Genomic DNA, 24478 nt, shown 5'->3' with positions numbered 1-24478 from the left:
ACATTGCATATGGATTGCATACGCATATCATACAGATCCGAGCCGAGAAAATAATCGAACACTCGCATTGCACTCACATGACAAAAGGTAAACCGTACGGATTCCACTCGTCCAACTTTTCTGGATGTGACTGACCCCTTATACTGCATATGACGCGCCCCCTGGGCCATATTCTTTAGGGGAATACCCGGAGCCGGATCAGATGGGGGTTGTAGTCTCCGAGTGGCTGTGACCCGGTCCGTGCCCAGGGTGTCAAGCTCAGTGTGTGTGGCAGTCCTACAGATGTTACAAAGTTCGTTATGTCGACTACGCCACCCGTTGTATTGCGGTCACTACGGCCGCCGCTGCAGCAGGGTCCGCTGAGGCTGATGGTGTTGGTGCAGCTTTTGATAGTATAACCCCCAACGGGTGGGGTATAGCCTCAGGGGGTCAGGTGCAGAGGATGGGGGTTGTGGTGGTGCAGCATAGATGGTAATTAAAGACAGAGTCGGGTTGTGCAGTTTAGGGTATTTACTTACTGCTGATGTTCCGGTCACTCCAGCTTCAAGTGACCACCCGAGCCGTGCTGCGTCCACCAGGTCCTGGATTCAGCCAACCCCCAAGCAAGTCCGGAGCGTGACCCTGAGCCCTCCTTCCTGTCCTGTCTTCTGGCCGTCCCCACCAGGGATCCACCTAGGTCCAGCTCCCTCGGGCCTTCTGTTGGGAAACCCTTGGCCTTGGGTTCCCTGACCCTACATGTGGTTTGCCTTCAGGGTGGATGTGGTGGGTGGCCGTGGCAGATCCTGCCCACGGCCTCCGGTCTCTGGCTAGGGTGTGCTTTAGCCCCCACCAGTTTGGGATCCGGTACCCCTTTGCCAACTCTTCACCCGGTGATGGACTTTGGGTTCTCAGAGTCCTTTCCTTTCACCCCCTCTGGGTCTTTCTTCCTTTCTCCTCTCTCTCTCTCTGGGGCTGCTCTGCTCTTCTGCTCTCCTCCTCTGGCTTCTCACAGACTGACTCCTCTGCAAAGACTGACTGACTGACCCTGTTCTTAGATGGTGCCCACCTTAAATACTCCCTCTATGTGTGAGCTCAGGTGACCAGCACCCAATGAGCTCCTATCTTTACCCAGGCTGCTCCCCCTATCTGCCCCTACACTACTGGGATGTACCACCCCCCTCCCACTCCAGCCAGGAACAGACTCGGTCGTACCTGCACATTTCTAAGTGGGAGTACCGTTGGTCTGTTCCTCGGAAATGGGATGTGTGTAGTGCATGCAGCTTTCTGGGCTCAGTTTCACACTCCATCCTTACCCGGGAGTGGAATACCACACCTCTGGGCTGAGGTGCAATACTCCTGTAGCAGCCGAATCCTCAGGGTGCTACATTCCCCCCTAGTAAACCACAGCACGCCCTCGGGCTGTAAGATATGAAACACCAAAACATACATTTTTTTTTTTTTTCATAAACATATAAAACATCATATAAAACATTATATATATATATCAATAAAACTTTTCATATAAAACATTCTTGTAGACTTTTCCTCGCTTCTAGCTCCTCCTCCGGACACTGTGCAACGTGTGCCCGGGAAAAGTGCAACAGTTTCTCTAAAAAAAAAATGGTTTTCCTATAAAACCGGTAGGGGGCGCTTTAGGACGCGCAACTATTTACAAGGGATATGGCCGCTCTCAGTCCTCGGCCAGGTATTAGGGAGGAATGACCGCTCTCAGTCCTCGGTCAGTGGGATTTAAGGGATAAACGGGTAAACAGTTCACACTTGCTGGTCCCAACGGGGACTATATTAGCAGCAACAGTTTCTTTGGTACCCCTACGGGTAACTATATACAGCTTCTACTCTGCCGTACTCAACGACGACGTCCTCCTGCTCTTTCTTTGTGGTTACCTTTAGCTTCAGACCCGTCCGGGTCCTCTTGTTCTTCCTCCTCACATCGCAGCTCTTCCTCCGTCAGGCGATGCACATGGAGGGCGTAGGGTCCTTTGGCACACTTGTGCCGGGTAAAGGTGACCTCGTCCCCGATGTAAAGGTCACGACCTCTGTGTCCCTCCGGTAGGTGGGACTCAACGTCTCTCCTGGTCACGAAGACGTCGCCTGGGGTGCGGTGGTCTCGGATGAAGCCCCACCCATGCTGCATATTAAACTTGATCACAGTCCCGGTGGAAGGGGGACCATGAGCTGCACGGGGACTCCTCCTGGCCCGGCTCTTCTGCTCCGCGCTCCTTATCTGGGCTTGTTGTTCCCGGACCCGCCTCTCTCTCCGCTCCCTCTCAAAGACCTCGAGCTGCTGCCGGCAGCACTCTGCACGCTCCGCTGCAGCTGCCCGAGTCTCTTGAGTGAACCCCATGAGATCTTCTCCGGTGGGGTCCCACTCAAACTGTGCCTCCTCTAGCGGGGGCGAGGTCCTTTTTACGGGCTTTGGAACCGGAATCAGGGGTTCGTCTAGGGGTCTCTCTTTCCGGAGTCGGGGATGGTGAAACTCCGGTGGCCAAATAAAGGGCTGCCCATCCGGGCACGTATGTTGGGCAAACAGATCTTCTCCCAGATGCGGCACTCTTGGTTTTATGGGCGCGGTGGTGGTGGCGCCCGGGTTACCCAGGCCTTGCGGCCAGGCCTGGGGCACCTGGAAAGTGAAGGGCACCGTAAGGACGGCGGCGCCCTGGGCTACTTGGCCCTGCGACCAGGCCGGTGGCTCCGCGGAGGTAGGGGGCGCTGTTGGTATTGCGGCGCCCGGGGGTACTAGGCCTTGCGACCAGGCTGGTGGTACTTCCTGCTTGGTCACGCTCGGGGTCGAGGCGTGTGACGTCACAGGGGTCGCGGCTGCGGCTTCCGGTTGAGGCCTAGTCTGTGGCGGTGACGTTGCGGTTACGGGCACGGCAGGGGGTACTTGGGGCTCTGCGACGGGGAGCTGGGGCAGGTACGCGGTTTCCCGGTTTGGGGTAGAGACGTCCCCTTTACCTGCCTCCTTTCGTTCGGCTCCCTTCTCGGCGCCGTCTCCGGCCTTGAGTCCTCCTGCGCCATCCTCAGAGGCGGTCTGTCTCCTCGTCTTGGGTGGCGTGCTCCGCTGACGGGTCTCGGTCTGCTGGGCCATCTCACGGCTCCACTCCGCCAACGTCTCTCGCTGCACCCGGGCCATCCTCCTTGCGAGGCCCTCCAGAGCGGTCTGCGCACACTCCCGGTCTCGGGGGAGCTGTGCTAGGACCTCCACTAGGCCTAGTGGGGTCGTTGCTTCTAGCAGGCTCCTGACCAACGGGTCGGTGCTGCTCTGCTCTCCTTCTGCTGTTCCCGGCAGGCTCCTGGCCAGCGGGCCGGTGCTGCTCTGCTCTTCTCCCATCTCCGGGTAAGCTTCTTCTGGACTCAGCTCTAGGCTTCTTGTCTCCGGGTGCGCTCTCTCCAGACTGCTCCAGGCGACACCCATCTTTGCTCTCTTCTTCTCAGTCCTCCCACTTCGAGGTCGGTCCCGGGGCCTCTTGGTGATCGTCAGCTCCAGGGGCAGTTCTTTCACGCTGACAGACACCTCTAGCATCACAGTCTCTGTTGGTGGGGGCGGTTTCCACTTTTGGCGCCATTTTCGGTCCTGGCCCACGATGGGAGGTGGCCTCTTGCCATCCTCTGGCACGCCCATAATGGCGTCCGCTCTGACAAGGCGGGAAACCTTTGGAAATGGCGGGAATCGTCTCCCAGTGGCGGGAAACTCTGCAGATGGCGGGAAAAAGCTGTTAATGGCGGACAACCGGCGGGAATCGACCTGTGATGGAGTCCGATGGCGGGGACCCTCCGGAACCGGCAGGAGACTTCTTTTTGAGGTAAACTCGTTCTTTTCTTCAGGCACGCAGTACCCGGGTGTTGCGGGCACGTAATCCTGCCGGCTACGCCAAAGTTGACGCGCCCCCTGGGCCATATTCTTTAGGGGAATACCCGGAGCCGGATCAGATGGGGGTTGTAGTCTCCGAGTGGCTGTGACCCGGTCCGTGCCCAGGGTGACAAGCTCAGTGTGTGTGGCAGTCCTACAGATGTTACAAAGTTCGTTATGTCGACTACGCCACCCGTTGTATTGCGGTCACTACGGCCGCCGCTGCAGCAGGGTCCGCTGAGGCTGATGGTGTTGGTGCAGCTTTTGATAGTATAACCCCCAACGGGTGGGGTATAGCCTCAGGGGGTCAGGTGCAGAGGATGGGGGTTGTGGTGGTGCAGCATAGATGGTAATTAAAGACAGAGTCGGGTTGTGCAGTTTAGGGTATTTACTTACTGCTGATGTTCCGGTCACTCCAGCTTCAAGTGACCACCCGAGCCGTGCTGCGTCCACCAGGTCCTGGATTCAGCCAACCCCCAAGCAAGTCCGGAGCGTGACCCTGAGCCCTCCTTCCTGTCCTGTCTTCTGGCCGTCCCCACCAGGGATCCACCTAGGTCCAGCTCCCTCGGGCCTTCTGTTGGGAAACCCTTGGCCTTGGGTTCCCTGACCCTACATGTGGTTTGCCTTCAGGGTGGATGTGGTGGGTGGCCGTGGCAGATCCTGCCCACGGCCTCCGGTCTCTGGCTAGGGTGTGCTTTAGCCCCCACCAGTTTGGGATCCGGTACCCCTTTGCCAACTCTTCACCCGGTGATGGACTTTGGGTTCTCAGAGTCCTTTCCTTTCACCCCCTCTGGGTCTTTCTTCCTTTCTCCTCTCTCTCTCTCTGGGGCTGCTCTGCTCTTCTGCTCTCCTCCTCTGGCTTCTCACAGACTGACTCCTCTGCAAAGACTGACTGACTGACCCTGTTCTTAGATGGTGCCCACCTTAAATACTCCCTCTATGTGTGAGCTCAGGTGACCAGCACCCAATGAGCTCCTATCTTTACCCAGGCTGCTCCCCCTATCTGCCCCTACACTACTGGGATGTACCACCCCCCTCCCACTCCAGCCAGGAACAGACTCGGTCGTACCTGCACATTTCTAAGTGGGAGTACCGTTGGTCTGTTCCTCGGAAATGGGATGTGTGTAGTGCATGCAGCTTTCTGGGCTCAGTTTCACACTCCATCCTTACCCGGGAGTGGAATACCACACCTCTGGGCTGAGGTGCAATACTCCTGTAGCAGCCGAATCCTCAGGGTGCTACACATACATACATACACACACCATCACACACACACAACACTGCTGCACACACAGTTCTGCATACATACACACATTCAGCATCCCTGTAAAATACATACTCACAGCCCAGCTGTACACACACACAGCTCTGCTCATAACACACACATGTTCACCAAGCACTGCTACACACACACACATCTTTGCTACATACACACACACTGTTGTAGAAAAAGATATATAGTATCTGTCATCTGTGGAACTGGCTAGGAGGAACTTCAAGGAGCATGGTGTCATAAATACAAAAAAAGGGGACTGTAAAAAATACAGTAAAGAGTAAGGAAATGCAGACCCATGAGTGCATAAATATGGGTGGTAAGGAATTCATTTTTTTTACTTCTTTTTAATAAACCAATGATCTTGAATGGGGTGCCAACTTTCACCCCCTAAAAATTAAGGCTGAAGATGGATAACATTGAAAAACTATCAAACAATTCTATACTCACCACTTCAATGCCGTGCCTCTCCATCAAGGACTGCTTTAGTGGTCTCTACCATGACAGGTAACTAGTGATGACATTTGGTGTTTCAGTCACCTATCTGCTTTAGTCAATCTTTGGCTTCAGCCTGAATGGTATCTTTTAATTCTAGGTCTAAACATATTAAATTGAACTCTGTATTAGAAAAAAATGAGCTTTGGCCCCTCATAAAAGCTGTATTTATGTTTATCCAAAATGAAATGGGTTAGCTTGGATAGAAGCTGCTTTTTTACTTGCACTCTGGATATCTAGCCAGTCAGCCAAATAATTGTATGTGTGCAGCCTGGCAACTGTCATATAAAGCAGACATGGATCACCACATATCTTTTGCCTTATCCTTAACCCTTTGTATTCCAAAATGACAGAAAGAAAAATTATTCACATACCTTAATGCCTGGCAATCTGAACTTTTTAGTTTTGCTGTCATTTATATTTCAAATGTTGCAGACATAACAATATACATATTGTTCTTATGATACATTCCCCTAGTGGTAATGCCTATTAATATTACTCTGAGACATCCTCCTATATATCATCTTTTAATATCTTATTCAGTAATTTCTGATTAATTTAGTTCTCCTTTACAGATCCTGAGTACTGAATGATTTGCCATAAGAGTACTCAGAGAGATTATCGCCAAGTTTTCCATACATAGAATATCAAGTTTCATTGGTAGCATATAACTACATAACGATGCATTCAGGGCCCTGGTTGTCAACCCCATGGACAATAGCCTCCAATAATGGCTGGCAGCCAGCATCTATTACTTGCATAGGATGTTGAATACAATATTTTGGTTCGCTCACACTAGCATATAACTCGGACGAGTTCAATCCAATAAAAAATCGGATTTCACCCAAACCAATGTTATTCAATGAGGTCCTGCAGATCAGCATATTTTTTCTCAGCTGTATTCAGCATGAGAAAAAAAATCGAAGCGTACTGCAATTTCATTCCAAAATCGATACAGTGGGAGAAAAAAATTACAAGCCACATGGACCATCAGTATGGACCATCAGTATGGCATCTGATTTTTACAGATACATTACATTACAATTCTGTAGCATAGGAAACTTTAAATGGCCCTGTAAATGATTAATAGCTGCTGAGTAAAAAAACGGATTGCACACGGATGACAAGTGAGAAAAATTCACTCTCCTGAATGAGAAAGGGAACGAGTTTTTATACGACAATGTGAGCGAACCCGTTAAAAGTTTCACAAAGAGGATGACTTAGACCTCATTTACATGTCTATGTTTAAAGATGAACGTGAAAAAATGGTACCGGTGTCATCAGTGTTTTTGATCAATGTATGGTCCGTCTGTCTGTTTTTACCATCAGTGTGTCATTCGTGTGTCCATTTTTACTATCAGTATGTCATCAGTTTATGGTCCGTGTGTCCATTTTTATCATAGGTTTGTCATCCGTATGTTTATTTTTACCATCAGTATGTCATCCGTGTATCCATTTTTACCATCAGTGTGCGATCAGTGTTTTTTATCAGTGTGTCATTCGTGTGTCTGTTTATACCATCAGTGTTTTTCACAGATGGATAAATAATTACAAATCTTCTATATTTTCAATGTTAAATACTGACAGTACACGGATGGCACAACGATGCCATTAATGTGCTGTATGTGTTTTTAAAGGATCCATAGACTTGTATTGGCCCTTTTCCTTGATACTGGAAAAAAACAGACATGTCTTCATGAGTTTTGCACATGTAACAGAGTGTGCAGTAGAAGATGAGATTCCTCAGAGCTGCATGGCATTTGTGACCGGAGACTTCCACTTATTGCCCAAACAGAAACCTGTGGAACCAATGAGAGGGGAGATTGTTTTGAGAAGGATGAGTCTACATGGAGCACCAGGTCAGGTGACATTTGTGATGCAGTTCCCCTATACAAAAGACCGGAGTGACAAGGGGAAAAGAGATTTGGTGCCAAAGAGAGAGAGCAGCAAGACATGTGCCCGGAGGGAAGCTGCGGCCAAGAAACTGGAACGTACTCGGGTGACCAGACCAGCTGGCTGCTAAGCGCCCGCGAGTGAAATCCAGAGTGTGCCAGGCAAGATCCGTGGATCAGAGCACGCCGGTCAAGACCTGAGGCCAGTCCTCCACCAGTCAAGATCCAGAGACAGACCACACCATGAAAGACAGAAGTCTTAGCCCTCGTCCATCCGGACCCAATAGACGGCCGTCGCAGGTCAAGCACCGAAGATCTGGTGAGGATCCTAATCTCGAAGTGAACATCTGTGGCAGTGACCAGGAGGCGCATGTGAACTGGGTCGTTACTTCTGACATTGACGTACAATACAGGGGTCTTTCTGGGGTGCTGCAACAGATGGGATGAGGACTGGTCAGAGTGCGGGAGGCCCAGAGAGCATTGATTGACTTTGTCAGAAAGACTTGTGGCTAGCGGGAAGAACCGGAGACCCTTGCTAAGACCTGGAACATAAAGGGGATTGTTGTAGCAACACCCTTATTACTGTGAACAATGTTCTCATTAGAAACTAGATATATAACGTGGTGAATTCACGCTGCAAGAATTATAATGCATTGATAGATACATAAAAATACATATAACAGGTACGTGCAGCACAAACACCTGAAGGAGGCCTTACATGGAGTCTCCAGATTAGCAAGAATTAATTTCATAGAGAAAACTCCATTATGGATCATGTAAAGGAGATTATGAAAATATGGCACTATGTGAGTGTTACATGTATTTTTTCTTATAAGTGGTTATATAAACAAAGGAGATTGCAAGATCTTAAATAATAGGATTTCATTGGGCTTGTAGATTGCTAGTTTGCTTTAGGCTATGTGCCCATGATGCAGAAATGAAGCAGAAAATTTCTGCAGCGTTTCTGCATGTTCTTGGCAGTGAAAAACGCTTGTGAATTTTAGACGCTTTTTTGCAGCATTTTTACATGCGGATTTGACTTACGTTTTTCAAATGCATTGGGACCTCAAATCCGCATGCAGAAACGCACAAATAATGGACATGCTGCAAATTTTTCCGCAAGGAAAATCCGCTGCGGAAAATTCCGCAGCATGGGCACAGAATATGCAGATTTTCATTGGGGATCATGGGGCATGGATTACCAAGCGTTTACGCTGCGGAAAATCCGCATAAAAAACGCTTGAAAAACGCATAGTGGGCACACAGCCTAATAGAAAATTCTCGATGTGCCATACTGATAGACTCCTAACCAAAAAGACTGAATGCTGTTACAGATTGAAATGGTACTTCAACAAAGTATTAGTTTAAAAGTGTACATATTTATGCAGTCACATTACTTTAGTTCTTTATTTTTCTTTTTTCACCAAAAAAGATTTCAGCTTATTTTTCAATGGATTCATACAGATATAGCTGTATGAATTCAATGAAAAACAAACTGAAATATTTTTGTAAGTAATGCCATAAATAATTGCTACATTTTGGTAATTTTGCCTTTCAAATAATAGAGAAAAAAATGGTATCAATAAGTTGTATGAATCCCACAACGGTACCCTCAAGTCATCCCCAAAAAACAAACCCTCATACAGCTATACACCGGGAGAATAAAAGTTATAAGCTATGGCATTCAGAATATGATGACACAAAAGCAACTGATTAAAAATAAAAATAATTTATTTTGATCAAGAATAGAGAAACTACTAATTAAAACAAGTAAAGCTTTCTAAAGTACTGCCATACAAAAAGACCCTTAACAAAATTATGGATATGTTTTTTAATGAACACAATTATTCCAACACAATATACAGGTGCATCTCACATCTCACTAAATTAGAATATCATTAAAACGTTAATTTATTTCAGTTCTTCAATCCAAAAAGTGAAACTCGTATATTATATAGAGTCATTACAAACAGAGTGATCTATTTCAAGTGTTTATTTCTGTTAATGTTGATGATTATGGCTTACAGCCAATGAAAACACAAAAGTAATTATCTCAGTAAATTAGAATACTTTATAACAACAGCTTGAAAAATGATTTTAAAATCCGAAATGTTGGCCTACTGAAATGTATGTTCAGTAAATGCACTCAATACTTGGTCGGGGCTCCTTTTGCATCAATTACTGCATCAATTCGGCGTGGCATGGAGGCGATCAGCCTGTGGCACCGCTGAGGTGTTATGGAAGCCCAGGTTGCTTTGATAGCAGCCTTCAGCTCGTCTGCATTGTTGGGTCTGGTGTCTCTCATCTTCCTCTTGACAATACCCCATAGATTCTCTATGGGGTTAAGGTCAGGCGAGTTTGCTGGCCAATCAAGCACAGTGATACTGCTGTTTTTAAACCAGGTATTGGTACTTTTGGCAGTGTGGACAGGTGCCAAGTCCTGCTGGAGAATGACATTTCCATCTCCAAAAAGCTTGTCGGCAGAGGGAAGCATGAAGTGCTCTAAAATGTCCTGGTAGACGGCTGCGCGGACTTTGGTCTTGATAAAAGACAGTGGACCTACACCAGCAGATGACATGGCTCCCCAAACCATCACTGATTGTGGAAACTTCACACTAGACCTCAAGCAGCTTGGATTGTGGCCTCTCCACTCTTCCTCCAGACTCTGGGACCTTGATTTCCAAATGAAAATTGGAACTCTGGGACCTTGTGGAGTGTGTCATTGACTGCCTTCTGGACATCTGTCAAGTCAGCAGTCTTCCCCATGATTGTGGAGCCTACTGAAACAGACTAAGGGACCTTTTTAAACGCATAGGAAGCCTTTGCAGGTGTTTTTTGTTAATTAGTCAAATTTACTGAGATAATGACTTTTGTGTTTTCATTGGCTGTAAGCCATAATCATCAACATTAACAGAAATAAACACTTGAAATAGATCACTGTGTTTGTAATGACTCTATATAATATATTAGTTTCACTTTTTGTATTGAAGAACTGAAATAAATTAACTTTTGATGATATTCTAATTTAGCGAGATGCACCTGTATGCACCCAAAATAATACCATTAAAAATGTACCTTGACATGTAACAAAAAAAACAAAACACTGCGCCCAGAAGATCAAGATTGGCCATGTCCTTCCGGGGTTAAGCTATCAGGTTTACTTTGAGATCTTATACATCTTTCATTTCCAGGCTTCTCATTGGCATGTTCTTTAGTTGTTAATGTTATATATTTTTAATTCATATATTTAATTTCCTTCTTGCTGGACGGTGGCAACATTAAATCTCCTATTTTGCTCTAATATACTGTGGCGTTAGAGTTGTGTAGTTTTAAGAATGATTGGTGAAGATTGGCTTGATTGATATGTATCCCTCTATTTGCATATTTAGCGAGGCCTGTCAATCAAGCACAGGCAGGCAGGAAGAAGCCCAATGGGAGCCACACACCAAACACTTATCCCCCTGTCCGAACACCTCTAATACAAAGCTCATTTTCAAAACTACACTTTCTCTGAAACACCTCCTTATCACACACCAGGACAAGCACCATGGGGCAGATTTATGGAAGTGTCTATAAGATAATCCTATGGTGAAGGGGTTAATTGTGAGGACCCAAGGCATGAAAGTACACCTGTAATTTTATCCATTTAGAGGTAGGAGCTCTAGTTTTCTGATACAGAGAGCTCAATCTTCCCTTCGTACCATTAGGTAGTAATAGAATACAATGTCTGCAGAAGCCACTAGAGGGAGCACCCAGTGATGTAACCTCCCCATAACTAGCTATTTAAAAGGCATCTGTCACCAGGTTTTCAATACCTATTCTGAGAGCAGCATAATGTACAGAAAGAGACCCTGATTCAAGAGATGTGACACTTATGGGTCTACTTGCTGTAGTTTTGATAAAATCACTGTTTTATCAGCAGGAGATTATCATTAGAGGACTAAAACACTATTAGGTAGGAGGGGAGGGGAGGTTAGGAGCTCACGACGTTGAAAGCTAGAAACAATTCAGTTCTGGTTGGAGTCCATCTGGTGGGTGTCACACCTATGGGCGATTGCAGCCATAGTAGAGGAAAGAAGTTAGGTGGTTGTCGGCACATCGATGCGGATAATAAAACAAAATATTTTATTGATTAAGATTAAAATGGTTAAAACAGAAACGTCAGAACCTGACGCATTTCTGATGTACAGAGACACCCTTATTCATAGGAGAGTACATCCTGTGAGTATGCTACCTATGAATAAAGGTGTCTCTGTAGACCAGAAAAGTGTCAGGTTCTGAGGTTTCTGTTTTAACCATTTTAATCTTAATCAATAAAATATTTTATTTTATTATCCAGATGGATGTGCCGACAACCACCAAACTTCTTTCCTCCACTAGAGAACTAGTAAACCTGCTGCAAGCTAGTCCTCCACATTTATGAGCTTTGAATGCCCCCGCCCCCACCACTGATTGGTATATTTTTGCCTATGCACAGTGTACACAGCAATCTGCCAATCAGTGGTGGGGACGAGGTTATACAGAGCTCAGCATTCAGAAATCTGATATATCTGCAACAAAGAAAACAGGGGGTTTTATCAAGACTGCAGCAAGCAGCCCAGTAAGTGATACATTGCTGGAATCAGGGTCCCTTCCCCCTGCATCATGCTGCTCTCAGAAGGGGGAGGAAAAACTTGGTGACAGATTCCCTTTAATTCATGCTCAGATGGTTTGTTGGGTACTGAAAAGTGTGTCCCTACCTATGGATATATGTCATATATACAGACACTATCTAAATACTGGCTAAAAATTTGTAACATAGTGAAAATTGTAATTCATATATAAATATTCATACAAAATCCTTTCCAGCCCAATGGGATGTTATTTTATAGATGCACATTAATAATATGTCATAAACGTTTTATTCTTGATAGTTTTTTAAATGTTACCAACAAGTTATAGAGATTTACATCAAGATAGAGGCATCAGTTATAGCCCAGTATACCAAAGCTCTATAATCCTAAATTAATCTCCCACATGTAAAAGCAAAGGTGAATTTGTAAAAGAAATCCAATATGCTTATATTAATACTTTTTTTAATAGTTTTTTTTTTAAGTCATGAATTTATGACTAAGCCGATGTATAAATCTACTTCATTCATTCCCATCAAACATCAGTAATAATGAAACCCACTCGCTGTAAGGGCTACAATACGTGTGCCGGTTTCTATGCATGCAAATGATGCTTCAACACCTACTTTGCCTAAATTCTGCACATCAACAGCAGCGATGATGCTGGCTAATGACATTTCCACGTCAGTATCTGCTGAAATTGTGCTGTCTGTCTATAGTATATCCGGCATGCCTATCTCTGCTATGCAAGCCCTGCTTGAAACATTTACTTTAATTAATTAGCATATTTATAAGCAGAGGCAGTCTGGGAAGAGCAGATAGCAATATATACCAACGATTGCAGAGTACTATTAATATATAACCAGGCCGGATTCATTTCTTCTGCTGTAATGAGTTCCCTTTTGATTTTCTGCCTCTGCTGTTATATCCACATACTCTGAATTAATCATATGGTATATATATATATATATATATATATATATATTTGTATATAATCTCTCTCTCTCTCTCTCTATATATATATATATATATATACAGTATATATATATATATATATATATATATATATATATACACACACACACATATATATATATATTCAGGTGCATCTCACAAAATTAGAATATCATCAAAAAGTTAATTTATTTCAGCTCTTCAATACAAAAAGTGAAACTCATATATTATATAGAGTCATTACAAACAGAGTGATCTATTTCAAGTGTTTATTTCTGTTAATGTTGATGATTATGGCTTACAGCCAATGAAACACAAAAGTCATTATCTCAGTATATTAAAATAATTAACAAAAAACATCTGCAAAGGGTTCCTAAGCTTATAAAAAGGTCCCTTAGTCTGTTTCAGTAGGCTTCGCAATCATGGGGAAGACTGCTGACTTGGCAGATGTCCAGAAGGCAGTCATTGACACACTAAGTAATTGCAAAGTAAATTCTGCATTTCATTTGGAAATCAAGGTCCCAGAGTCTGGAAGAAGAGTGAAGAGGCCACAATCCAAGCTGCTTGAGGTCTAGTGTGAAGTTTCCACAATTAGTGATGGTTTGGGGAGCCATGTCATTGGCTGGTGTAGGTCCACTGTGTTTTATCAAGACCAAAGTCAGCGCAGCCGTCTACCAGGAAATTTTAGAGCACTTCATACTTCCCTCTGCTGACAAGCTTTTGGGAGATGGAAATTTCATTCTCCAGCAGGACTTGGCACCTGTCCACACTGCCAAAAAGTACCAATACCTGGTTTAAAAACAACAGTATCACTGTGCTTGATTGGCCAGCAAACCCGCCTAACCTTAACCTCATAGAGAATCTATGGGATATTGTCAAGAGGAAGATAAGAGACACCAGACCCAACAATGCAGATGAGCTGAAGCTGCTATCAAAGCAACCTGGGCTTCCATAACACCTCAGCGGTGCCACAGGCTGATCGCCTCCATGCCACGCCACATTGATGCAGTAATTGATGCAAAAGGAGCCCCGACCAAGTATTGAGTGCATTTACTGAACAGACATTTCAGTAGGCCAACATTTCGGATTTTACAAACATTTTTCAAGCTGTCGTTATAAAGTATTCTAATTTACTGAGATAATGACTTTTGTGTTTCCATTGGCTGTAAGCCATAATCATCAACATTAACAGAAATAAACACTTGAAACAGATCACTCTGTTTGTAATAACTCTATATAATATACGAGTTTCACTTTTTGTAATGAAGAACTGAAATAAATTAACTTTTTGATAATATTCTAATTTAGTGAGATGCACCTGTATGTACATATCCATGCAGTATATATAGTATAATATACATACATATATAGACATATACATACTGTATGTGTATAAATACATATACATGTATATATGGATATATGCAATTGATATTATTTTCTATTTATCTTTCTATCCCTTTTAACAAAGATGGGACATTGGTAGACGGTCTGTTTCTCAGACACAAACATGTGGCAGTTGCCGTTCTTCTTTTGTGCGTCGAGCCCATTGTAGCAAGCAGTTGCAGACTGTCTGCTGTATAGTCAATGGGAAACAGATTTTAATGTTCTCTGTACAAAACCCATCCCATCTGTAGTCAACCAGGCAGGAATGATACTAATACATTTTACAGCATATTATCCCCAGTCTAAGAATGCATAACAGCTGCCACAGGAATAAATAAAGGTGTATCGCATGAGAGAATGTGATTGGTAAAATAAATGTGACTTATGGGGTAAAAGTATTTTTTGGAAATATTAAGACATGAGCCAAGATAATGATCATTTTGGATTTTTTAGACATCATTTATTATATTGTAAAATGTTACCATCAATTTTTTGTCAAAGCTCAAAGACTATAGACCTGGCACAGCTAGGACTTCCCTCACACACGAAAGGCAGACAGGTAACCCTAAACTTTGGCAAAGGAAGGACACTTGTCTTGAATCTAGGCTTATCTTGACACTTGCTCTTTTAATTTTTTTTTTTTCAGATTATTTTTAATTGTCTGCCATACATTATTTGACCATGGATATGTTGATTATTGCTTTTGAATAGGTTTAGCAGGTCAAGCAGGCACATCAACACTAGTTTGAAGTCACCATATGGCTTTGTGAAACCTACTGTAATTTCCCTCTCTCGTTTCCTTTAAAACCATCATTCCTGTGGCCTTACTTATCAGATCTGGAGCATCAAACCTCTCAAGTCCCAAGGTATGTTCAGTGACAGGGCAATTCTCATAAATATATTGATGTCTTCACATTTTTATCATACACTAACTGCTTTTCCTCTTATGAAACATAGATATTGTCAGACAGCTGCCTGCCGCATGAAAACAGCCAACTGATAAAGCATCTCTTCAGTGGAGAAGTAACCATCAATGCCTAGCATTAGGCAGAAGACTGCTATTTCTGCATGAAGGAGAGCCATTCACAGAATAACCATCAATCTTTCCTGACACTGTAACAGGCAGTCACATTACTGGAAATCCCTTGAAGCCACCAAGCTAGGCACTTTTCCCTAGACACATTAATGGTTGCACACTACCATGGCTATGTTTGTGTCTCATATGAAATTTGGGCTTTACTGAATCTGAGGATCTTCTAGTCAGTGTATAGATTTACTTGTATGAGAATGAAAAACTATAACTGTGGGTGTCTTAATCCCCAGGATGTAATGAAGCAAAAAAACACTCATGAGTCTAACGTGACGATCAATGCAAATGATTGGGAGTGAGCAAAATCTGCTTAACGGTTAATTTTTTGGGGACTCTGGCACCCTAGACCTGGTGGTTTGTAGACATGGTCAAAAGGGTCAGTTGTGTATGGCAAAACACCAAAATGAGCAAAAAGCATCATTAGTGATCATCGAAAACTTGTTGGTGCTGTATCTCGAAATCTGCTTATCTTTTGGGATTTCCACTTATAACAGTCTAAAGTGATTACAGAGAATTGTTCAAAAACAATAAAAAATTACTTCATGGTCTAAACTCCTTTGAAGATTTTTTTTAATCAAACAACTTTCATTGGACAAATACGAGTACAATAAGCCCAACTGTGAGCTCAAATTGAAAACATGTTCCATAAGTATTAACAGTGCATCTGGCCATTTGGACAACTCTCCCAGAACACGTTGAAGAACACTCAAGTACAGGGCACAAAATCATCAGTATAATGTATTCAAAGTATGCTAAGGAACAATGTACCGCAACAAATCAGCCTTCAGTATCACAGAAGGGTCAATATACCTGACTCTGAATTGTATGCTTTTTTGTTATAAGGAGGCTAACTACTGTAGAATAATTAGAATGAAAGGAGTGGAGACCACAGCTAGTGATGAGCGAATATGTTTGAAGTCCGATCTCAAATGTTAAGGTCGACACGAATGTGGCACATTCGGATTCGTGATCGGAAAGGCGAGCAAAATTTGTTAAATTCGGGAAAATAGGTAACGTTCGGTGAATTTACGTGATTGCGGGGCAACTACTGTGTTATTTACAGTTTTGCTACCATAGTGCTTTTGTATGATGAGCTGGGAGATGTGGTAGATGAGTGGGGGGGCTGGTGAAAGCTCAGAACAGGTCAGGTAGGCGGTAACTTTAAGTCTGGAAAGCATGGCTAGCCAATCAGAGCACAGGAAGCATCCACAGTGCTCCAGACACAAGGGCTTCTGCAATTGGCTGCTGAAATCACATGTCCTCTCCATATAAAAACTGGCCATGTTCCCTCAGCACCATTTTATGCATGTCATTGAAGGAGATAGACGCTGCTGAGTGTGCTATGTCCTGTGTAATGAGAGATATAGCTAGATAGATGGGCGCTTCTGTGGAAGTCAGATAGTGTAGATAAGTCCTTTGCTGTGTACCTGTTCAATCCACCTTGCAGCCTTTATTTTTGTTTTTGTGCAATTACTGAGATTCTGACAGAAAGAGCAGGGCCCATGCCATAGAACAGTGCTGTGCATCGGTTGTACTGTCTGTGCTCCATGCAGACCTTCAATCTATTTTTGCACTTGCTAATGTGATAAAGCAAGCAAGCAAGCCCTTGTAGGCCACTTGTTGTTTTTGTAGAGTTGAAATTCAGCTATCTGCAGAGCACAAAAAAATTTTTTTTTTCATTTGCTAATATGATAGTGCAAGCTGTGTTAACCCAGTTTGTCATTTTTTTGGTGGATGAACTTCAGCTTTATGCACAGTAAAACAAATATTTTTTTGCTGTTGCTAGCCACAGTCCACCAAAGATTTTTTTTATGTCGCAGACGTGTTACACTCTGCTATAAGCCACCTAGTGCTTTTAGTGGCGGTGAAATTCAACTGTTTTCAGAGTAAAACAATAGATTTTTTCTGTTGCTAGCCACAGTCCACCAAAGATTTTTTTGTGTCGCACATGTGTTACACTCTGCTATAAGCCATCTAGTGCTTTTAGTGGCGGTGAAATTCAACTGTTTTCAGAGTAAAACAATAGAATTTTTCTGTTGCTAGCCATAGTCCACCAAAGATTTTTTTGTGTCGCAGACTTGTTACACTCTGCTATAAGCCACCTAGTGCTTTTAGTGGCGGTGAAATTCAATTGTTTTCAGAGTAAAAAAATAGATTTTTTCTGTTGCTAGCCACAGTCCACCAAAGAATTTTTTGTGTCACAGACGTGTTACACTCTGTTATAAGCCACCTATTGCTTTTAGTGGCGGTGAAATTCAGCTGCATTCAGAGCTTGTGCAGAGTCCAAAAATCTATTTTTTTGCTGTTGCTAACGTTATACAGCAGCCTAGATCTAAATTTGAAATAGTTTGGAGAATATCTCTTATGTTATACAGGCCTTATCCACAGTAAAAAAAATACTTTGGTTCCTAACATTATACAGCAGGGACATCTCAGTTTGAAATAGTTTGGAGAATATCTCCCATGTTATACAGGCCTCATCCACATTAAAAAAATATTTTGTTTGGTTCCTAACGTTATACAGCAGGGACATCTCAATTTTCAAATAGTTTGGAGAATATCTCCTATGTTATACAGGCGTCATTCCCAGTAAAAAAAAATACTTTGTTCGGTTTTCAACACTATACAGCAGGAACATCTCAGTTTGAAATAGTTTGCAGAAAATCTCCTATGTTATATAGGCGTCATTCACAGTAAAAAAAATACTTTGTTCAGCATTTATGACTCCCGGGTCACTTCTGTCAACAACGTTGTCAGAGGTATTACGCCACTTTTACGGACTCACAATAAAACATACCAAAAAGAAACCAAAATGGATTATCCTGGGAAATATGATAAGGAACATCCTTTCCAGGGTAATGACTTGTATATAAGGCAAAATAAATAACCAAAAACAAAAATGCTCATTCACACCTTGGGCTATGTTCACACATAGCGTTTTGATGCGTTTTTTTCACTTTTGCATTGCTTTCAACCGTGACAAGTACATTCATCAGGAAATGTCATTTTAACATTTTACAACCTTATCTGGCCATGTGGTATGTGACACATCATCAGACACATCGTGTTTCATTTATGAAGGAGGGACTCTGAAAGTCACAAAGTCTATTTTTATAGGGTCATCAGGCGGCCTTTACTATACTTAAAGGGCCAGCAGTCGGCCCTCACTATTCTTAAAGTGCCATCAGCCGGATATGTTTTATTGTTCCCATTACTAAAGAGTGGGTCTCCTATACTGTTATTGCGTATGCAGCGAGTGGCAGGGCTGCCCAAAATTTGAATGCACCCCAATACCCCTTTGAAGAGACTTAGAGGAGGGCCTCCTGAAAACAATGTTACCATTATTAGGAAGTAGGTCTCTCATTGTGTTTGCCTATGCAGTGAATGCAAGGGTTGCCAAAAATTTGGAGGCACTCCAATGCCCCTTGGAAGAGACGTGGCGGTCAGAGGGGCTCTTGAAAACAATGTTCCAATTATTAAGAAGTGGGTCTCCCATTGTGTTTGCCTATGCAGTGAATGCAAGGGTTGCCAAAAATTTGGAGCCACTCCAATGCCCCTTGGAAGAAACGTGGAGGTCAGAGGGCCTCCTGAAAACAATGTTCCCATTATTAGGAAGTGGGTCTCCCATTGTGTTTGCCTATGCGGTGAATCCAAGCGCTGCCAAAAATTGGGAGGCACTCCAATGCCCCTTGGAAGAGACGTGGAGGTCAGAGGGCCTCCTGAAAACAATGTTCCCATTATTAGGAAGTGGGTCTCCATATTGTGTTTGCCTATGCAGTGAATGCAAGGGTTGCCAAAAATTTGGAGGCACTCCAATGCCCCTTGGAAGAGACATGGAGGTCAGAGGGCCTCCTGAAAACAATGTTCCCATTATTAAGAAGTGGGTCTCCCATTGTGTTTGCCTATACAGTGAATGCAAGGGTTGCCAAGAATTTGGAGGCACTCCAATGCCCCTTGGAAGAGACGTGGAGGTCAGAGGGCCTCCTGAAAACAATGTTCCCATTATTAGGAAGTGGGTCTCCCATTGTGTTTGCCTATGCGGTGAATGCAAGGGCTGCCAAAAATTGGGAGGCACTCCAATGCCCCTTGGAAGAGACGTGGAGGAGGGCCTCATAAAAAAATGTTCCCATTAGAAAGGAGCGGGCCTCCTATACTTGTAATGCCCATGCACTAAGTGTATGGGCTGACAAACATTTACCCCTGGGGGGTATACATGAACATACTGTATAATTTTTTTTTTTACGGGCATCATAAACACCTTTTAAAAAAATGATGTGAGTGTTGCATCACGGACCACGGTCACCCTGGTGATATGGTGGTGGAGGATGAGGAGAAGGAGGAGGACAAGAGCAAATAACCAAAATCAGGAAGCATATACCCATGTCTGGGTGTGAAAAGGTGCATGGGAATACACCTCCCAAGAAAAGACACTGGATTTGAGTTTATGTTACGCTGCTATCATTCGGTGGTGTTGAGAAGTCTGGCCCAACCCAGCCCTTGTTCATTTTTATAAGAGTAAGCCTGTCAGCATTTTCAGTTAGCCGATGCGCTAATCAGTTATAATTCCACCAGCGGCACTAAAAACCCGCTCTGATAAAATGCTGGCGGCAGGGCAGGTCAGGACCTCCAAGGCATAAAGAGCCAGTTCATTCCACGTATTCAGCTTGGATAACCAATAATTATAAGGCATAGAATCACAGAGGACGTTGATATTATCGGCAAGGTACTCCCTCAGCATCTTCCCAAACTTTGCACTCCTTGTGAGAGTACCTCGCGTCACAGGGCTTGTGCGATGGGAGGGGCTGAGAAAATTCTCTCAGAACTTTGACAGTGTTCCCCTGCCTCTGCTGTATTGAAGTTGTGTCTCTCTCGCCTGTACTCCTTGGTTGTCCAACGAAGTGTGACTTCTGCCACCAGCGTTTTCAGATGGGAATTTTTTTAATAGTTCCGCAACAAGGGCCTTCTGGTACAGTACCATTTTTGTAGACCTGTCCGCCTCAGGAATAAGAGATATAAAGTTCTACTTGTAGCGTGGGTCTAGAAGTGTCACCAACCAGTAATGACTGTCACCCAAAATTTTGAGAACGCGAGGGTCATGGGAAAGGCAGCGTAACATAAACTCAGCCACGCGTGCCAGCCTACTAACGGGCAAAACTTCCGTGTCCTCACCAAGAGGATGACAGACCATGCTCTCCTCCTCCTCCTCTCTGTCCTCTGGCCATCCACGCTGAACAGACGGTATGACAGCTGTGCAGGTAGTTCCATCTATAGCGCATGAAACTAGCTCCTGTTCTTCCTCCTCCTCCTCTTAGTCATTGTCCCCCAATCCACATTGGGATGTGATGAGGCTGGGCTGTGTGTAATCACCCCGTATGGTTCCTTGCTCCATCTCATCGTGCTCCACTTGCAATGCATCCTCTTTGATTGTGAGCAGATAGCATTTCAGAGGACAGAGAAGCGGAATGGTGACACTAATTATGGCGTCATCGCCGCTCACTATCTTGGTGGAGTCCTCAAAGTTTTGGAGGATGGTACATATGTCTGACATCCTTGTCCACTCCTGAGGTCTTATGTGTGAAGTCTGAGCTGAATATCGATGGCGTTTTTGATTCTGGTACTCAACAACTGCCCTATTCTGCTCACAAATCTTTCCCAACATCTGCAGTGTAGAGTTCCAATGCGTGGGGACATCACACACCAGTCTGTGAGCCGGAAGCTGCAAATGCTGCTGAAACACGGCAAGGGCGGCGGAAGCTGTAGGTGTCTTTCTAAAATGGGCACACAGGTGGCGTACTTTAACAAGCAGATCCGGCAGCTCCAGGTAGGATTTGATAAACCACTAAACCACGAGGTTAAACACATGGGCCAGGCATGGTACGTGTGTGAGCTCGCCTCGCCTCAGAGACACCACCAGGTTCCGGCCATTGTCACACACGACCATGCCTGGCTGTAGGTTCAGCGGTGTGAGACACAGATCTGCCTGCTCTTTCAGAGCTGTCCACAACTCTTCAGCATTGTGTAGTTTGTCACCTAAGCATATTAGCTTAAGCACAGCCTGTTGCTGCTTGGCCGAGGCAGTGCTGCAGTGCTTCCAGCTTGTGACTGATGTGGTCATTTTGGAGATGGAGGCTGAAGAGGAGGTGGAGGCTGAGGAGGATGAGGTGCAGGAGCTGTAGACCGTGGGGGCAACCCTGATTGACCTAGGGCCCGCAATCCTTGGTGTCGGGAGGACGTGTTCCATCCCAAGGTATGAATGGGTCCCGGCTTCCACTATGTTAACCCAGTGTGCCGTCAGTGAGATGTACCGTCCCTGCCCACAAGCACTTGTCCACGTGTCCGTAGATAGATGGACTTTCCCGGTAACTGCTTTGTTGAGGGCACGGCTAATGTTTTGGGACACGAGCTTGTGTAATGCGGGGATGGCACACCGGGAGAAATAGCGGCGGCTGGGGACCGAGTTCCTGGACCCTGGGGTTCTGCCCACAAAGTCGGGTGCTTTGCTGCCATGTGCCTCATCATGCTGGTGTTGGTCCGGCCTGGCAGGTGGTGCAAATGGCCTTTTTGCAGTTATCGGCAGAGTCTTTAAAAAACAACCAAACTCGGGAAGACCTAACAGTTGTACTGGCAACTTCCTTCGTGTTGGTATTATGGGGAACGGTTGCCTGCCTTACTCTCTGTGGCCACCACACTGCCTCTTCCTGCCTGTTGTGGTGCTCTGCCTCCCTCCCCCTGTGTGCTGCTGTCCTCACTCTGCATGTCCTCCTGAAAGGTTGGGTCAGTTAATATATCATCCACCACCTTGTCTTCCACTTCCGCGCCCTGGTCCTCCTCCTGACATTCTGGCAATTGTGTCTCATCATCGTCCACCTCTTGTGACACTTTCCCACCGTTGCCTTCTTTTGACCGTGGCTGCTCAAATATTTGGGCATCGCTACATGCGATCTCCTCTTGCCTCGCTTCAAGTGGACCAGGCGAGAGGCCCAAATCTATAAATGGAAAAGTGAACAGCTCTTCAGAGTGTCCAAGTGTGAAATCAGTTGTCTCCAGGCACTCGGCATGGTGGGTGGAAGGAGGATCAGGGTGAGGAATATGTGGTCCAGACTCACGGCTACTGAGACTTGACCATGTGGAAGACAGAGTGGTACTGGTGGTGGCTAAGTGACTGGAAGCATGTTCTGCTATCCAACCAACAACCTTTTGACACTGCTCTGGGTTAAATAGTGGTGTGCTGCGGTCCCCTAGGAATTGGGACAGGAAGGTCGGGCGAGAAGATGTGGGTGTTTGTTGTGGAACAATTTCAGATTGCCCACGGCCTCGGCCTCTGCATGCACCATCCCCATCACGTCCAGTTCCCCGTCCCTTGCCATGTGCATTGCCCATTCTAAATGGAGGACAGTATCTTCCACGCTCACTACAAATGACTGAATTTGGAGCGAACTTATATGTGATCCATGTGACGGAGAAAACACAGTTTTCAATACCTGGCCTGTAGGTAACTGTTTTGAACAGCAATCTGGGGACAAATGCTTCACTGACACACTGAAACAAATTTTTAATGGCGGCCAAAAATGGCAGTATTTTCTGAAAACATATATGTGATCCGAGTGACAGAGAAAACACAGTTTTAAATACCTGGCCGTGTAGGTAACTATTTTGAATAGCAATATGAGGTCAATTGCTTCACTGACACGCTGAAACAAATTTTTAATGGAGGTCAGAAATGGCAGTATTTTCTGAAAACATATATGTGATCGGAGTGACGGAGAAAGCACAGTTTTAAATACCTGGCCTGTAGGTAACTATTTTGAACAGCAAACCGTTGTCACTAACTTTGCTGATACAGTGAAAAAAAATTTGAACGGAGGCCAAAAATGGCAGTATTTTCTGAATACGTATATGTGATCCGTGTGACGGAGAAAACACAGTTTTCAATACCTGGCCTGTAGGTAACTATTTTGAATTGCAATGTGGGGTCAATTGCTTCACTGATACACTGAAACAAATTTTTAATGGAGGTCAGAAATGGCAGTATTTTCTGAAAACATATATGTGATCCGAGTGACAGAGAAAACACAGTTTTAAATACCTGGCCTGTACGTAACTATTTTGAACAGTAAACCGGTGTCAAAAACTTCGCTGACACAGTGAAAAAAAATTTGAATGGAGACCAAAAATGGCAGCATTTTCTGAAAACGTATATGTGATCCGTGTGACGGAGAAAACACAGTTTTAAATAGCTTGATTTTTAGCGCTGTAATATGGAAAGGACCTGGCTGTATTCTGTAGTGGCAACAAGCAAATGGCGCAGAAAAACTGTGTTCTCTGGATTACTTTTTAAGCAAATTATCAGGATTGCGATCCAAAAAATATTATTCCAGGCCCCTGAGACCTGGGCCTTTTGTCTAGAAATATCTAACAGCAGCAGAAGGCAGAACTGGAATGGAGCCTGTTGTGCTATATGCACTGCAGTCTGCTATATACACTGCCTGCCTGATATCTCTGCATTTGGATTAGTCCTCAGAAGGACTGTTTGTTGAGATGAATATGTGTAATGTACGTGTTTTCTCCCTACATTATCTAATACAGAAGAAAATCTCTCCCTAGCTCAGCAGCACCTCTCCCTACTCTGCCTGATTCTGGAGTGACTGTGACGAGCACAGCGGCGTCAGGTCTGATATAGACCTGATGACGCTGTGTGCCCAGCCATTCACTGTAATGCCAAAACCACCATGGCTGCGGCATTACAATGAGTGGCAGGCAATCCCTGCATGTTGATTGGCACTCTAAAGAGCGCCAAACATGCATGGAGGGGACCCGAGCATCCGCCCGAGCATCTCTCAAGTAATCGGCAAGCTCCAAGCATCTCGAGTACTGAGATGCTCGGGCGAGTACCGAGTACTTGCGAGTATGCTCACTCACATTCAACTT

At 44.6% G+C, this 24478-nt stretch overlaps 1 long non-coding RNA gene across 1 annotated transcript in view; it reads left to right on the top strand.

Moving 5' to 3' along the window:
• The window catches only part of LOC141271124 (uncharacterized), a 205804-nt gene extending 190480 nt beyond the window's left edge, over window positions 1-15324 (top strand). Inside the window, exon 3 of the long non-coding RNA XR_012321839.1 lies at window positions 15172-15324. This is a non-coding gene — a long non-coding RNA (uncharacterized lncRNA). The remainder of the gene's footprint in view (window positions 1-15171) is intronic.
• The last annotated feature ends 9154 nt before the right edge of the window (window positions 15325-24478 follow it).

Source organism: Phyllobates terribilis, unplaced genomic scaffold (assembly GCF_046119375.1).
Source record: "Phyllobates terribilis strain yellow unplaced genomic scaffold, ASM4611937v1 Scaffold_5__5_contigs__length_657084704, whole genome shotgun sequence".
NCBI classification, from domain to species: Eukaryota; Metazoa; Chordata; class Amphibia; order Anura; family Dendrobatidae; genus Phyllobates; species Phyllobates terribilis.
The sequence above is the reverse complement of the archived record's forward strand: the minus strand, read 5'-3'. Positions and strand labels throughout refer to the sequence as shown.